This window comes from Typopeltis vanoorti, chromosome 24 (assembly GCF_054136105.1).
Source record: "Typopeltis vanoorti isolate ZY-2024b chromosome 24, IOZ_Tvanoo_1.0, whole genome shotgun sequence".
NCBI classification, from domain to species: Eukaryota; Metazoa; Arthropoda; class Arachnida; order Uropygi; family Thelyphonidae; genus Typopeltis; species Typopeltis vanoorti.
Genome location: NC_143572.1, coordinates 35,783,331 through 35,799,831, shown reverse-complemented (window position 1 = coordinate 35,799,831; position 16,501 = coordinate 35,783,331). Strand labels below are relative to the sequence as shown.

At 35.9% G+C, this 16,501-nt stretch overlaps 1 protein-coding gene across 2 annotated transcripts in view; it reads left to right on the top strand.

Annotated features, from left to right (window-relative positions):
• Positions 1–5,695: 5,695 nt before the first annotated feature.
• Positions 5,696–16,501, top strand: part of LOC150093103 (ras-related protein Rap-2c-like) — a 76,942-nt gene continuing 66,136 nt past the window's right edge. Inside the window, exon 1 of one of the 2 annotated variants that reach the window (XM_090413582.1) lies at positions 5,696–5,951. The gene's annotated coding sequence lies outside the window, so the exon portion shown is untranslated. The remainder of the gene's footprint in view (positions 5,952–16,501) is intronic. The other variant, XM_090413581.1, reaches the window with a different exon arrangement.

Here is a 16,501-nt window from a genome sequence, read left to right as displayed (position 1 = left end):
ACCAGGGACTTGGGAGTGTTGGTGGATAGGGAGATGAAGTTTAGGGGGAACATTGCGAAACTAAATCAGCTCATCAACTCACTTGGTTGTTGAAAAATACCTTAACGAGCAGAGACAAGCAAGTTATTGTACCTCTGTACCGAGCCTTGGTAAGACCTCATCTTGACTACTGTGCCCAGATATGGTCACTTCGGTTCCTTCTTGATGGGGAGGAGGTGGAGAGGATCCAGAGGCGAGTGACAAAGATGATAGCAGGTCTATGGAATGAACCATATGAGAACAGGTTGAAGATTTTTGGGTTGCAAAAACTGGTTGATAGGCGGGAAAGGGGAGATATGATTGAGACATTCAAATTGCTAAAAGGATTGTATAAGATTAATTCAGAGGATATTTTTGTGATCAGGCCTGGTGGTGGGAGAACTAGGGGAGCTGGGAAAGAGTGTGGTTAGCAGTGGTGTTAGAGCTGGGTTCTTTACTTTTTGAGTGGTAAATGAGTGGAATAAGCTGCCAGTGTCTGTTGTGGGTGCTATGACAGTGAGCCTGTTCAAGGCAAGGTATGATAGATACTGAGAGAATGTCGTATAGTTGTGTGGACATGATATTTAGGGCCTCCCTCGATGAGTCTAAGGACTCCCTGGAGTAGCCCGAAAATAATAATAATAATAATAATTTAGATCCCTGTGATTTCTGGCTGTTTCCAAAATTAAAGGCTTCCCTAAAAGATCGAAGATTTTCTGATATCCAGCATAATATGATAAAGGAACTCATGATTATTCAAGAAAAAGAGTTCCAGGCTTGTTTTCAATATGGGAACACTGTCTATGCCAGTGTATTAATGCACAAGGGGACTACATTGGAGGCCACAGTAGCCACTAATGTATAGTTCCGAACGTAGGTTTTTTAAAGGTGCATTTCTGAAAATAAATTCACACTTCGTGCATCTGCTATTTTGCAGAAGTAGAAGAATCTGCTAAGTTCGGTTTAGTTGTTGTTAATATGAAATGAATATATGTACAATGTTCGTTTGCTGAAATTACTCTCTTAATTATGTATAAGAAATATTCTTTCGTCATATTAGATTAAGTTTAGGTTAGGAAAAGTAAACTATAAAAAAAAAAATCAGGTATCATCTTTTTATTCCCGTATACGGGGAGTAGGCGAGGCCATTTAGCCCTATCTAACCTTTGAGACTGAGTGGGCAGTTCAATCTCCACTGGTACCAATCAGATATAGATGGCCTAAGACTATCATTAATTAAGCGGTACACAGTGAAGAAAGACGGCTCAAATGTGCCGCCATCTCGTGGTCCATAACCCTAACACAATATATTTAATGTCTGAAATAATGTGGGTTCTACGGTCGATTTTCTTCAGTTTACGGGACGAAAAACCCGAGTTTCCGGGAGGAAAAACCCGCTTGCCCGTGCCAGAGATCGACTAACTCGAGAACCGGTCGAAAAAAGGCTTAGAAAAATTTTCTCTACTCGCCGACTAGACTCGAAACCAAGTCTTCCTTCGTCCGGCCAAGCGCTGTGGTATGCAAACGCCACATCCAATGAGCTACACAGGCTCTCAAAGTAAACTATCTGAAGCTAAAATTAAAATAATTTATACTCAGTGAATTTTCCAAAATGAACCGGACTCAAATGATGTTACTTTGTTTTGATCGGGTTAAATTAATATTAAGTTAATTTTAAGATTAGATTAATGTCTGGTGAAATTGTGTGATGTAGATTTTGGTTTAGAGCTTAAACACGTTTTTATTTAGTCATGACCACTACATATTTTGTGAAATCCCATGCAGGATACGAATGTGTATCTGCAACTTTCATGGGGGGGGAGAAGTGAAGGCGTTAGTGGATTTTATTTATTTATAACATACAAGGTGTTAGACAGTTCAAACTAACTAACCAGTAATGCCTTTCATCCCATATAGGAGTAAGCGAGGAGATTCTGGTTTATTCTAACTTTTGGAGACCGCACTGAAAGGGGGGGTAGTTCAATCTCTACTGGTAGCCAATCAAAGATAGCTGGCTCAAGACAACACTAATTATAAACGTAATCCAGTGGCCGTCATATTTTGACCCCTAATCCTAACACTCTATATATATTTCTTAAATAGTATTGATTCTGTGGTCAGATAATTTGCGCTTACGGACCGAGAAACCTGAATTTCCACAACAATAAAAATCACCTGCCCGTGCCAGAGTTCGACTAACTCGGGAACAGGTCGAACAAAGACTTAGAAAACGTTCCTGTAGTCGGTGATAAGAATTGAACTTAAATCATTCTTGGGCTGCCTAGTGGGTGTTGGTGCAAAACCCACTTCCACTGAGCTGTACAGGCTCTCTTTTTTAAAGAACGCAGTTCTTCCTTTTATTCCCCTATATGGAGTAGATGAGACCCAGACAATTAAACCGTTTGACTTAATTTTACTCTTTTTTCGACAAAGTCAGTTATTATATATTTTTTTTTTAGCCAGATTGTTTTCAATAGATATAATTACAAGTTAACACAAACATTCTTGACAAACACAGGACCTTAAATAATTTTTTACAAGGATATTGTCGTCATGGTTGGCCAAGTGCTTAGCGTATCCGCTCTCCAACCAAAAGACTGCGGGTTCGAATCCCACTGTGGGCATGGATGTCGGTGATTGTCTGTAAAAATACTAGTGGTGGTGGTCGGTGGTAGATGGCTTTAGTGTAGATGATGAAGGTAATTGCGGTTGGTGGAATGGTAAAGATAGAGAGTTGTAGGGTAGGTGCCCTCCGTCGATGAGTCTTTGGACTCCCTGGAGGTGTTATGCAATAGTAATAATAATATAACGTAGGTAAAGTAGTTGGCTTTTTGTTTATTGGCCAGACAAATACCGTCTGTGACTGGCGACTTCACTTTCGGAGTTATTATTATACTTTCATTGTTCCTTCACTCGAATTCCGACTGCAGTAAACGCCATTAGACAAATCTCCTAATTCAAAAATCCCTCTGTTTGCTTTGTAAAAAATTTACTGAATATAATACAATGGAGTTCATGAATTTTTCGTATTTATGTTGTGTATCAAGCTTGGTGCTACTGTGCGATTGCACAGGTCACACACCCATGATGCTGGCTGTACACTATTTACCAATAATTGTCCGCTCATTTTTACAATTTACAATTGATACCAGCAGGCGAACTCTAATATCGGGTATATCCACCTTTGCGTGTGATCACCTTCTACACCCTTTGAAGGAGGTTTCCACATGTTCGATAGACCTCAGTTGTAATTTATCTTCATTTCTCCATCAAAGTAGCACTGAGTTCACTGCCAGATCGAGGACGTACTGCTCTGGACTACAATCGCTGCTTCAATTCGTCCTACAGATGTTCGATGGGGTTGAGGTCAGGGGTCTGTGCAGGCTAGGGCAGTCGTTTAACACCCATCTGTTCATAAGCTATTGTTCAGTTACGTTAATTTAGGGTTTAAAGTTTGCTCCTGTTAACGTTAACTTACAGTTTGGTTGGATTCTGTTAATTTAATATTATGTAGGTTATGTTTATTTTAACTCTGATTTGAAGTTATTTCAAGGTTTGAAATAACTTCAAATATTTTTTATTATTTTTAGATTTTGTTATAGTATGCCAGTATATTAAGAAGAACATTGACAAACAGGATAAGAATATGGTTATTCTACTCTACAAGATCGAGGCTTTGGTTAGACCGCACTTGGACTACTGTACTGGGCGCCGATTCGGTCACCTGCGTTTCTAGGCGAGAAGCAAGCTCTGGAAATAGTTCAGAGGTGGATATCAAAAGCAGTATCGGGTGTGTGGAATAATGACTCTGAAAAGAGGTTGAATGAATGTAATATCCATGCTCTGGTAAAAGAAAAAAAAAGCGGACGTGGGGCGATGTGATTGTGACATATGATTTTTAAGAGGAGCTGTCAGATAGATAGACACTTAGGATATTTTTAAAGGGCTGAAGAAGGAAACACGATAGAGACAAAAGGTCAGCTCGTAAATTGTATAAAAGTGTGATATATAAGAGACTGATACATGACTTGAGGCATCAGAGTAGACAACAGCTGCAGTCGTTTGTTCCCAATCCCTAACGGTAATACAATCTTAGATAGGGTGAGGTCTGCAGTTGTTTTTTTGTGAGTTCGACTAACTGGAAACCGGCTGAAAAACAGCATAGAAATAGCTACTCTAGTTGACAACTAGAATCGAGTCTATGATGGACTTTCTTTTGCTGGCTGTCTACCACTATTGTCGTCTATATACCACAAGGCTTTTGGCGCTTTCCCATTGTGTGCGTGCGTATATCCTCGCTCGTGTATTTTCTTTCGCTGTTCCTTTGACAAAACTTATATCTCTAGTGATAAGCGATTTTCGTTATTAGGTTAGCTTTAACATACAGTGTTTTTTTTTTTTTTAAAAAAAAGCATGTACCTTGAATCCTCTCTTTCTCATCTATGAAGTTGGGTTATATCTTTTGCAGCTGGCGTTATTTTACTTCTTAATAATAAATAAATATGAACAATTCACAGATCCATACAGTCGAAGCATTCTTTTCTAACATCTAGGGATTTGACCCATGCACAAAAGTATGATTAAGGTGATTAAAGGCCTACTCTGTACTCTGCTCTCTTTTACACATATATTCAGTCTTTTGCTCATTTTCTGTAGATAATCGCAGTGTTAGCTGTTCATGAAATGTGGCTTAGCATTTTTCTATTTTCTAGTAAATATTATTATTATTATTATTATTATTATTATTCGTGACACCTCCAAGGAGTCCGTAGACTCATCGCGGGAGGATACCTACTGTACAACTCTCCATCTCCACCACAACACCGAACCGCTATTACCAATCATCTACATCTACTATCCACCACCACAACTAGTATTTTTTTTTGTCTGTAAATTGTGTGTGTTCTGAAGGGCCGATTTGTCTGTATGCGGGATGAAAAACTCGAGTTTCCGGAGAAAAAACCCTACTACCTCCGTATGAGGTCGGCTAACTCACCTTCGATTGAAAAAAATCAATATAAAGATTGCTCCCGTCACGACGAGAATCGAACTTAGGCGCCTTTTCCAATCGAAGGGTGCAATGTACCGTTATTGTGTGCAGTCACTAGCCAACTGCTCTTAACAGTGCGACTCTATACTACTTGATTAAAATTTCTTCTTCCTCATGTTCATTTATTCTACAGCTATCCTTTTGAACGACCTCTCTTCGTATTTATTTTCTAAGAAAGTGTTCAATCTGTAAGTTTACATTAACAATTTTTTTCTTTCTCCTCAACCCTCCACCCATCCACTGTACCAGTATTATATTGGTTGCAACCTCTCTTGTTTCGGATCCCTTTGAAAATGTACATTCCTTCAAAATTAATTTTTATTATCTTTTTACTTAATATTACTTATATTTAATTAATGATATTTTTTTGCTGAATGTACAGGGCAAAGTTAGTGCACAAAGTGATGTTGTGTGCTGTAATATATTTCTTCAAGGTTTTTTATTGCATGTTGCGTTATATGCGATATGTGTATATTGTTATTAGGTATTTATGCACACATATAATACATACACGTATAGTAACGATTATTTTTTCGGTGTCATTATTTTCTATAAAAGCAATTATTACTTGTAGAGCTTCGAAACTTTTCTGGTAAGGCTCTCCTACACAGGCTTTCTGCCGATATCATATATCAAAATAATTTATCAGTGCTGGGTCATGTGATGTTTTTCCTACTGTCAGAATGTCATTTGCAGTTAAGCACTGGTATTAGTTTAATAAGCCTTCTTCATGGTTTTGTGAGAGATACCAAAATCAGTTACTATGATGTTGCTAACTGAAAACTTTTTTATATGAACAAACGCTTTAGTAAAAGTATATTTCGGCGAAAGTTGCTCAAAGTAATTTTGGATTAACTAACGTTTGGATTGAGTAATGTTGCAGGTGTGGACAAATATTTTTTAAAGTATTTTATTTAACTTGAAAAGCAATTATTTGAAAATAAAAGACACTATAAAAAGCTACTCATTTAAAAAAAAACTGAAAAAATTAGGGTGGAAAAATAAATATTGAATACTAAGCTTCAAGGGTAGCTTTTTAATATTCAAATGGAGAAAGTTCTAAAATATAAGCATTTCTCTTGTATTTTGGAAAATGATGGCTTTAATCTGAATTCAAGTTTTTCCTGCTGCCTTTTAAAATGGAGCATTGCTTTTCTACATACCGGTAGCACAATATGAGATTTATTTCATTACTTAATATAATGATTTTTATAACATGAGTTTCCCGTTTTTCTCACTTAGCACCCAATAGTTTCGTTTATTGATTTTGCTTTACCAGGAAATTCAGATGAGAAGTATTGCAGAATCAAAATTTGCCAGGTTGCATTCTTTTTAACCATTATCAGTGTTAAAACATTTTTGATTGCTTTCTCATTCATACACATTTTAATCAAACACAGAAAGAGATTTGAATTCAGTTTGAGAAGTATTTTCTATTGCTTATGAAATCGAAAGTTAAGTTTCCAAATTTTCAGAAAAATATGAGTAGTCTTGGTATTCAGTAATAAATTATCTTTATGACATACTGATAGCAATTGCAATTTTGGTTTAACATGGGAAAAATCCAAAACCAACAAAACTTATGAATGGCAAACAAGATATGTGAAGAAAATCACCCATAATCAATATATATGGCCCCTCCTTTTTGGAAGTGTGAATTAAATTTGATGTGAATATTAATTATGAAATGAGGACTTCATAATAAATTTCTTATAAATGAGGTATTTTTCTCTTTACCAAATTAGTTGGATTTTTCCCTGGTTGCAATTAATCAACAGTTTGCTTAATATTTTAAGGGCATTTTTTTTTTTTTTTTTTTTCACTGTTTGATTGAATTTTATCTCAGTTAATATTAATCATGGTTTAACAGACATCTAGGACTATTTGTTTCTTTAAAAATATAATGATTAAATTGGGTATAATGTATATCACATGTGTGTAAAGTTCATTATAAAGCTAAGTACTTCTTATTTTAGAAATAAGAATTTCACTAATCCTCTAGTGAAATCATAATATAAGCGGAAGGTGTGGTGTTAACTTTTTTGGGAGGAGTGAGGAAGAATTTCCTAAGTTTTGCACTTATGCAATTATGCAACAGTTTATCAGTTGTTACCAAATATTGATACAATAATAAATTTAGTTTAATCATTTATCCAAGTGTAAGCAAACAAAGTTTGTGCCTGAAAATATCTTCAGGACTGAGGTAAGGTAGTGCAACACCAGGCAACTCCGAGCAAAGGTGGACCAAGCTCTCATCACTCCTTGTCTCAGTATCTCCCATAATGCAAAGCACATCTCCTTGCAGACATGTATACTGCTATGCATTAAGGGAAAGGCAACTACCCAGACCAGTTTCAACCTTTATTGAGATGTATTTAAGTAAAGACCTCTCCAAAAATTAGACCATCCTGAAAGATCGCCCAACTCAGCTTTGTTCCACTCAGTGACAGGCTCACTCCATCACCAAGAACTTCTCAGCGTTGGCTCTACCCAGTAGCAGGCTCACCCCACCATCAGACAGAGCCATAATCTCAACGGTGGCTCTACTCAGAGACAGGCAAAAACTTACCCCAAGCAGAGCCTCTCATATTCAGCATGGGAGGTAGACCCAAACGTGGAGATACTAAGGCAGAAGCGATAGGAGAGGTCATATTTACTTAAAGGAGTTGCTAACAGGTGTACTACCTTATTATTGAATTACTCTGGATTTAGAGAAATATGTTGGAAGTTTATTTTTCACTTGGTTAGACTATAATAAATTTAATTTAATCCTTAAATATAAAGAGCTAATAAGCTTCATTTCGGCAACAAAAACATTATTTAAATTAAGGGGATATTAAATCCCACATTGTTTTAAAACCGAATAAGAAACTCAAAGATTGGAATCAGAGAGTTTCTTGCTGAATATAGTATAGTAAACTATAAAGTATCGGCGATCACTAAGCGTCCGCTAAATGCAAGTGACCCTAGCACGTAGTGCAATACCGGAAATCCCGGATACTTTATAGTTTACTATACTATATTCGGCAAGAAACTCTCTGATTCCAATCTTTGAGTTTCTTATTCGGCTTTAAAACAATGTGGGATTTAATATTCCCTTAATTTAAATAATTAATTTAATCCTTTATCCAAGCGTAAGCAAACAAAGTTTGCGCCTGAAAATATCTTCAGGACTGAGGTAAGGTAGTGCAACACCAGGCAACTTCAAGCAAAGGTAGACCAAGCTCTCATCACTCCTTGTCTTAGTATCTCCCATAATGCATAGCAGTATACATGTCCACAAGGAGATGTGCTTTGCATTATGGGAGATACTGAGGCAAGGAGTGATGAGATCTTGCTCCACCTTTGCAACGAGTTGCCTGGTGTTGTACCACCTTACCCCCAGTCCTGAAGATACTTTCAGGCACAAACTTTATTTGCTTACACTTGGATAAAGGATTAAACTAAATTTATTATAGTCTAACCAAGTGAAAAATAAACTTCCAAAATATTGATATGGTTCATTGGTATCCTTATCATCACTGACCACTGATTTATTTGATCCACTTTAAATAAGGTAATATTTTTCACATTAAATAAACATCTTTAGCCATAAACCTTGTCAAGTAATGCACATTTTTGTTAGTAGTATTATTATGCAGGCTCTTCCAAGGACTCATTGCTCATCATGGAAGCCCTCTTCCAGGTCATACTATCGTACACCAACCACATACCAAGAGAAGAACCAGGACCCCACATGCTTCCTAATCATACCCTTACTCATTTTCAAGAATGACCCCCCCCCCAAACTGCCATGAGCTGTAAAATCTCACTTTTGTGCATAAATGTAAGATTCCCATATCAGCTTTTTTTTTATCATATCTTCTCTCTTCCATCTATTACTCAGACTTTGAAGACTACATTCTGCTTATTTCCCCCCCCACCACCAAATCTGCCCTCATATGCATACTTCCATAGGGCAGATGTTATCTTGGTTACCCTTTTCAAAGGTGATGAGGACACATCTTTTCAGTTGTGTCCTCATCACCTTTGAACCCAGATAATATCTGAATGGAGTAATCAGTGTGTGTAGTCTAATTAAAACCTACTGTATTTTGAAATATGAAGTATTACAAAAAATAATTGATTTAGGAAATGGTTTTTAAATAATAACCAAAATGTTTTGAATAAACAGTGTATATTATATTTATTGAAACCAGTTTCATCTGATTGTAAATGTAATTCTTGAAAAAAAATCTTCTTCCTCCACCATTCTCAGAAAAGACTTTCTAAAAGCTTCTGCTCCTGAGGCATCACCTGATAAAGGTTCTCCTTGAATATCAAGCTCCTGTACACCATGGCAATATTTGAAAATTTTCAGACATCCATCACTGGAATTAAATTCAATTATAATTCTTTTTCATATAACAGAGTTCCAGAAATAAGTTTACCTTTACTTCTCTGTAAAAACTTAAATAAACAGCATCTTTTCTAATTTCTCATCACTAGCTTTTATTTTTTTAAAGACATCTTCCTTGTCTAACTTTGAAGCAGACTTCAAAATTGCATTCTTTTTCTGCTCTTTATGTCGAATGTGATTGCTTTACCAACATTAAAAATCTTAGCAAGAGATGCACTGGTTTTGCCCTTTTCCAATCTATTAACCACCCAACCGGCCACGACGTATATACATGTCAGAGTTACCATGGATGCAAAGTGCATATTAAAAGTAATACCATTGATATTACATTGAAATATGTGATGGAAGTATATGAGGAGTGATGTATTTTATCCATATTGATGTCGATCTGGTTAATAATTGTTATTGTCTTCTTTTGACAATACATTGTGGTTTCTTTTGCCCATAGAAGCCATTAGTAATACAAATCAGCATCAGTATTAAAATTAAAAAAAAAAAAAAAAAAGCAAACTGACACAGTATTTCACTTTGAAATAGCCATGAAGAAAACTCAGACATTGAGTGATTAGAAACTAAATGCTTTCAATAACATCATATTACAGTGGCTCACAGAAAACTGAGTGAAAGTTAATTCCCCTAAAAACTGTCTTGAATTATTGACAAAAAAAAAAAAAAAGTTTAAAACTTAATTTTATGTTTATTACTGAATTTTTTGTTCAGATATGAGGGGTTCTCGGCCTAACAATGAAAAAACGAATTTATAATTTGAAAATAATTTTTAAATTTCAACATAAACTCCCTTAAGACTAATACATTTATTTCAGCGCCATTATCCCGTTCCTGTAGTGGTTCTCAGTAAGATCTGCAATATACCCCTCTATAGCTGTAATCACCTCTTGATTCGAAGAAAAACACTGACCAGCAAGGAAGAGTTTTAGTTTTGGAAACAGATAGAAGTCAGAGGGAGCCAAATCTGGGGAATAAGGTGGATGTTTCAACAATTCAAAGTGCAGATCCCTTAATTTTCCCATTGCTAAAACACCTTTGTGGGCAGGTGCATTGTCTTGATGAAAGATGATTTTTTTTTCCTGTGGAAACAGGGTGTTTTCTCATGAATTTTTTTTGTATAGTCTGGTTAAAAGATCAGAATAATATTCCCCAGTTAATGTTTTACTCTTTTCAAGATAATTAATAAACAAAATGCCTTTAGTATCCCAAAACACTGCTGCTATGACCTTTTCTGCTGATGGAACCGACTTTGTCTTTGGTGGTGAACAACCGGCTTCTGTCCACTATTTTGACTGCTGTTTAGATTCTGGTATGTAATGATGAATCCAAGTCTCATCCATAATAATAAATCGATGCACAAAATCGATGCGCCAAGTACTGTTCAGAGATTTTCATGTGAGTGTGTTTTTGATCTGCTGTGAGCAAGCGCAGCACCCATCTTGTGCAAAGCTTTTTCATTTGCAATTCTTCATGCAAAATATATCCTACATGTTCTTTTGAAATGCCTACAGTCTCAGCAATTCACACACTTTGACTCACCAGTCATCCAATACCACATTGTGCATTTGATCAGTGATTTCTGGTGTTGTTACACTTTTTGGACGTCCTTCATGTGAATCATCTTCAAGGCTGGTATGGCCACATTTAAACTTGGCAGTTCATTTCTTAATTGTCGAAAATGAAAGAGAAGAGTACCCATAAACTTTTATGAACTTTGAATGAATTTCTTTAGGAGTTGAGCCTTCTTTTACAAAGAATTTTATAACTGCACAATACTCAATTTTATCCATTTCAAGACAACACTTTTGCTTCAGACAGCTGTATAAAACAAACGACTTGATAGAATGACTTGCAGTATCACATGGATGCTTATGACACATGTACCAACTTAGAAAAAAAGATCTTGCCAATAGTGTTGCCATCTATGGTCGAGGCTGAGAATTTTTCAGACCACCCTCTTGTCTTGCTGATTTCAACCGATTTCAAACAAAAATTATAGTATTCCTAGAAGTGGATTTATATTGCATACATATATTTATCAACCCTATGTATGAGAGTTCATATCAGTGGTTGAGTGAATGTGGAAGGGTATGCACTTAGAAGCTTATAATTGGAGGATTGGTGATGGCTATATTAGCAGAATAGCACTTATGAAAAACTTGTTTCCAAGCCCTAAGATAGGAACAGAATGCATTTTAGAAAGTGATTGGAGTGATTGCATGAAAATGGGATCTTCAATTTACCAAACTGTCTTTTTCTGGATATCATGTAGCTTCACATTCTGTAATTCATTTTATAACAACTGTTATTCCTATGTAATATACTACAAAAAAGAATGCGCATGTAACCTCTCTGCCTGACTGCAGAGAACCAAAACCGGTTAATTCTGTACATAAGATTGTTATTTAAAATAAAAACAAAATCACACACACATGTATATATATATATATATATACTACACATACAGTAGCAAAAAAATTAATCTGAACAAGCCAAATTTTTCACCAAGTTCTAGTTTCTATTTTGGTTGAGTGCTACATGTTTTAACTGTCTGTATGATGTTTATTAATAGTGTAAACATGTTGACATTCGTAGTATTTTTTTTTCATTTTATGCAGCTATAAAATGGATACATCTCCAAGAATGCATTCAAAAATATCTACTCTTTCTCAGCACACATCCATGACTTAAAGACAAATTGCTAATGAGTATGGTGTTGGTTTGGGTACTGTTAATGCAATTTTAAAGAGCTTTAGGGCAGGTACCTTTTCTTCAGATAGAAAAGCAGAATATGAGTGAAAAAGGAAAACTACACTTATTAGTTAGGAAAAGCAAAATGAGACTAAAATAGAGAGACTTGGCAGCTAGTGGCAGTTGTATTTCTGACATGACAGTCCATTGAAGATTGTTGAAACAAGGTGGACTGCCCACAGACCAAAAAAGAAACAACTGTTGATGAAGGCTATGAAAAAAAGAGGCTCCAGTGGGCAAAATTGTACAAATATTGGGTTGTTTAGAGTGGAAGGAGATCATATTCTCTGATGAGAGCCATTTCTTTGTCCAAGGAGAGCAAGTACCCTATTTTGCAAATCGGCAGCTGAGAAGACTTCCCTCACCCACTTTCAACAAGCTTCTAAACACCCAACTAAAAAGATGTTATGCGGTTGTTTTACTTGTGACAGTCAAGGATCACTTGTGCATGTTGACAGTATGATGAAAAGTGACTAATACATAAAAAAAAATATTAGAGAAAAGAGTGGTCCCACAGATTCAGAAAGACTAAGAACTCATCTTCCAACATTATCTTGCTTCATGCCACACTTCAGAAAAAAAAAAGTGAAATACTTCCTCAAATATCACAACATCCAATCACTTCAGTGGCCAGTAACTCACCTGAAATTAACCCAATAGAAAATTTTTGGGCCATAGTGAAAAAGAGACTTAGAAAATTAAATTGTGATACAAAGGATAACTTAATGCAATCCATTATAAAAGTATGGTTTTGAGATTGATATGATTTTCAGAAATAAGAAAAATGTGTTCTACATTGTAGAGTCCATGCCTAAGAGAATTAATGAATTTATTAGGAATAGAGGAGCACTTATAAATTATTAGGTAAAGTTTAGAGTTTGTACTTATTTTTGTATTTATTTTCTTACAAAATTAAAATTTTTCTTCAGAATGTGATTGTTTGAATTAATTTGTTCACTACTATGTATACACACACACACTTTTTTTTGACCCACCCATGAAAGGTTGTAAACCTGTAGTATGTTACTACTCTGGGTAGACTAATTTTAATTATTTATTTTTTATATATTCTGGAAACTCTGCTCTAGAGACCAAACATCTTTCCTTTAATAAGCAAGGCAGTGGTTTTGTACTAGGCACTGAAATTTATCTTCAGTAAAGTTACTCTCAAGCAGCTATGCCTAAAGCCAGATTCAAACCCATAGTGGAGTTGGAGGGCAGGCATAGTATCCTTTTCACACACCAGGTCAGCTCTTTTTATTTTCTTTTTTTCATGGGGGGGGGAAAGGTGGCCACTACACATCAACAGAATGCACTTGGTCTCAACAAGATAATCATTGCAAGTGGTCATTTAAGATGAAAAGATTGCAAGGGTAATATTTTAAATAATTTAAAGTTTTATTATTGGTGACCGACCATATCTTCAGTCATCTTTTTTGAGTGCAAATGATTTAGATATTAATCTCTCCCCCCCCCCTCAATAATGTCCTTTGGGCAGAATACCTAGTTTTGAATCCTGGATTCTAGGATTTGAAAAACCTTTAGAAGGATGTTTTACCTGAAAGTAAGTTAGCTAGACTTGAATGGAGGTAATAAGTTTTTGGAAATTTATTTTGCACTTGGTTAGACTATAATAAATTTAGTTTAATCCTTTATCCAAGTGTAAGAAAACAAAGTTTGCATCTGAAAATATCTTCAGGACTGAGGATGATATTTTCAGGTGCAAACTTTGTTTGCTTACACTTGGATAAAGGATTAAACTAAATTTATTATTGTAATAAGTTTTTCTTCTTGGGAACTTCAGATTATCAACATGACCTAGGTTTGAATCCCATCTAGGATATTGAGAACCTTTAGAAGAATGTTTCATTGGAAGGTAAGTCAGCTAGTTTTGGATGGAGGTGATCAGTTTTTCCTGTTGGAAACTTGGAGATCATCCCACAAAACAGATATGACCTTTATTTTAGAAGAACAATGTATGCAATGAACAAATCTGATACACTGTCCTAATAGGTTTTGTTGCTTCAGCTCTAATTCAGAGCACTTGTTGAAAATTTTTTCACTTGGTTATACTATAAGTTAAAGATGGAAAGAAATCATCTTCTTGGTTTCATTCTTTATCCAAGTGTAAGCAAACAAAGTTTGCACGTGAAGTAACTTCATGACTGGACTACTTGTTTATAGAGATTGACTGATAACTTAATAGAGGTAAATCTGACTCCCACTGATGAGACCTCAGTAAAAGTCAAAATCAGCCTGGGTAGTGGCTCTTCTCATAATGTATAGCATTATACATGTCTGTAAGGATACGTGCCTTGCATTATGGGATACTAAGGCAAATCTGATGTGGATACTAAGACAAATCAAAATTGATGTGAAGTCATTAGCATCTATATACAAGTAGCCCAGTCGTGAAGTTACTTAATGCGCAAATTTTGTTTGCTTATGCTTGGATAAAGGACGAAACCAAGAATATAATTTCTTGACATCTTTAACGTATCTAATTCAAAGCGGTTTACGTTTTGTTACAGCCTCTCACAAAATGCAGATAAATTGCTAAAGCACAACTGTACTTATTTTTTTGGACAAAGGCAAAATGCATATACTGTGATGTATCTCCATTATTATCTCTTACACTTTTTACATTTCTCTCTTTCTTGCATTTCTAAACTTTTTTTTTTCAATAGCCTTCAGAGCATATTACCCTGTGGGTGCTTAAGGGTCAAAGCTGTATAACTGAGAGGAGACCTCCACATAGCCTTTAAAGGAATGCAGAGAATTAGGTCAGAATCGACCAGCGCTTCTGACCTAATGTCCAATTCTCACCTTCTCATGGTGCATCCTATTGGGTATCTACCTGGATACTGAACGAACGAGGATGAACTGGCAATTTGGAATTTAGCCGACCAAATTGTATTCCTATTGGTTAAACCAAAATACAAAATGATGGCACAACATGACAAAATTTCATGCCGGCTAGGGCATCGCCCGGTTAAACAATATCCCCGTTGTTTTCGCCAGGGAACCAGGGCGAACAGCGAAAAGTCAGCTGCTGGAACAAATCTGAAAACACACCCCAACTCGACATCACCAGAGTTAAAGATCGGTACTATCAACATAAGAAGCCTGAATGGGAAAGAAATGGAGCTAGTGGAGGAATTAGATAAGTACCAGATCGATATAATAGGGGTGACTGAAACAAAAAAAGACAAACTGGTGAGATCTTTCTGAGCAATAAATACAAAATGTTATATTCAGGCAATGAAAATCAAGGAAAAGCAGGAGTAGCCATAGTATTCAACACAAAATACGAGGCTAATCTTCTTGAATGGCAGGCAGTGTCAAGTAGAGTGATTTGGGCAAATATGAGAATGGGGAACTGGACAATGAGACTTGTGCCTATGGTCTTACAGAAGGTTCTACTAAGGTAGAAGTGGAGAAATTTTTTGAGGCTCTAGAGAAAGCTACTGACACAATGAAAAAGGAAAAGTTGGTCCTTGTTGGGGATCTAAATAGCAGAGTAGGAAGTGATTGTCAGACATACAAAAATGTTTTGGGAAAATTTGGAGAAAAGAGCAAAGCTAATAACAATGGCAAATATCTGTTGGATTTCTGCTCGGGACATGGACTGGTTATTACTAACACCATGTTCCAACATAAAAATGTGCACAAATTCACATGGAGAGAAGAGGCAAGGAATAAGAAAAGTCTCATTGGCTATGTTATTGTTGATAGTGTTGTTTTCTCCCTGGTGCAAGACACCAGAGTGTACAGAGGATTTGAAATTGGAAGTGATTACTATTTAGTCTTGAGCAGGATAAAATTGAATTTCATATTGAAAAGAATGACATGTAAGAAAGTTTTAAAGCGAATAAAAGTTGAGCAGCTCTCAGATGTGAACTGTAGACTAAAATACACAAAGATTATTGAAGGAAAAATGAAAGAGTTTGAGAACAGGAACCAAACCTTGGAGATTCAGTGGCAAGCCTTGAAGTAAACGCTGATTGATTCAGCTAGAGAGGCATGTGGTGAAGTTGTCTGCAAGGATAGAAAAATTAAAACTCCCTGGTGGACACAGGAAGTTAAAGAGGCAGTGAAGGAAAAGAAGAAAGCATATCAAAAGTTCCTGGCAAATAAGTCAGCTTGTGCCCTTAGAGAATACAAAGACAAATGTAAGAAAGCTAAACAGTGTGTAAAACTAGCTAAACAAAAGTCATGGGAGGACTTTGGTAAGAACATAGAAAATAAATATCAAGAAGGTGGCAAAATATTCT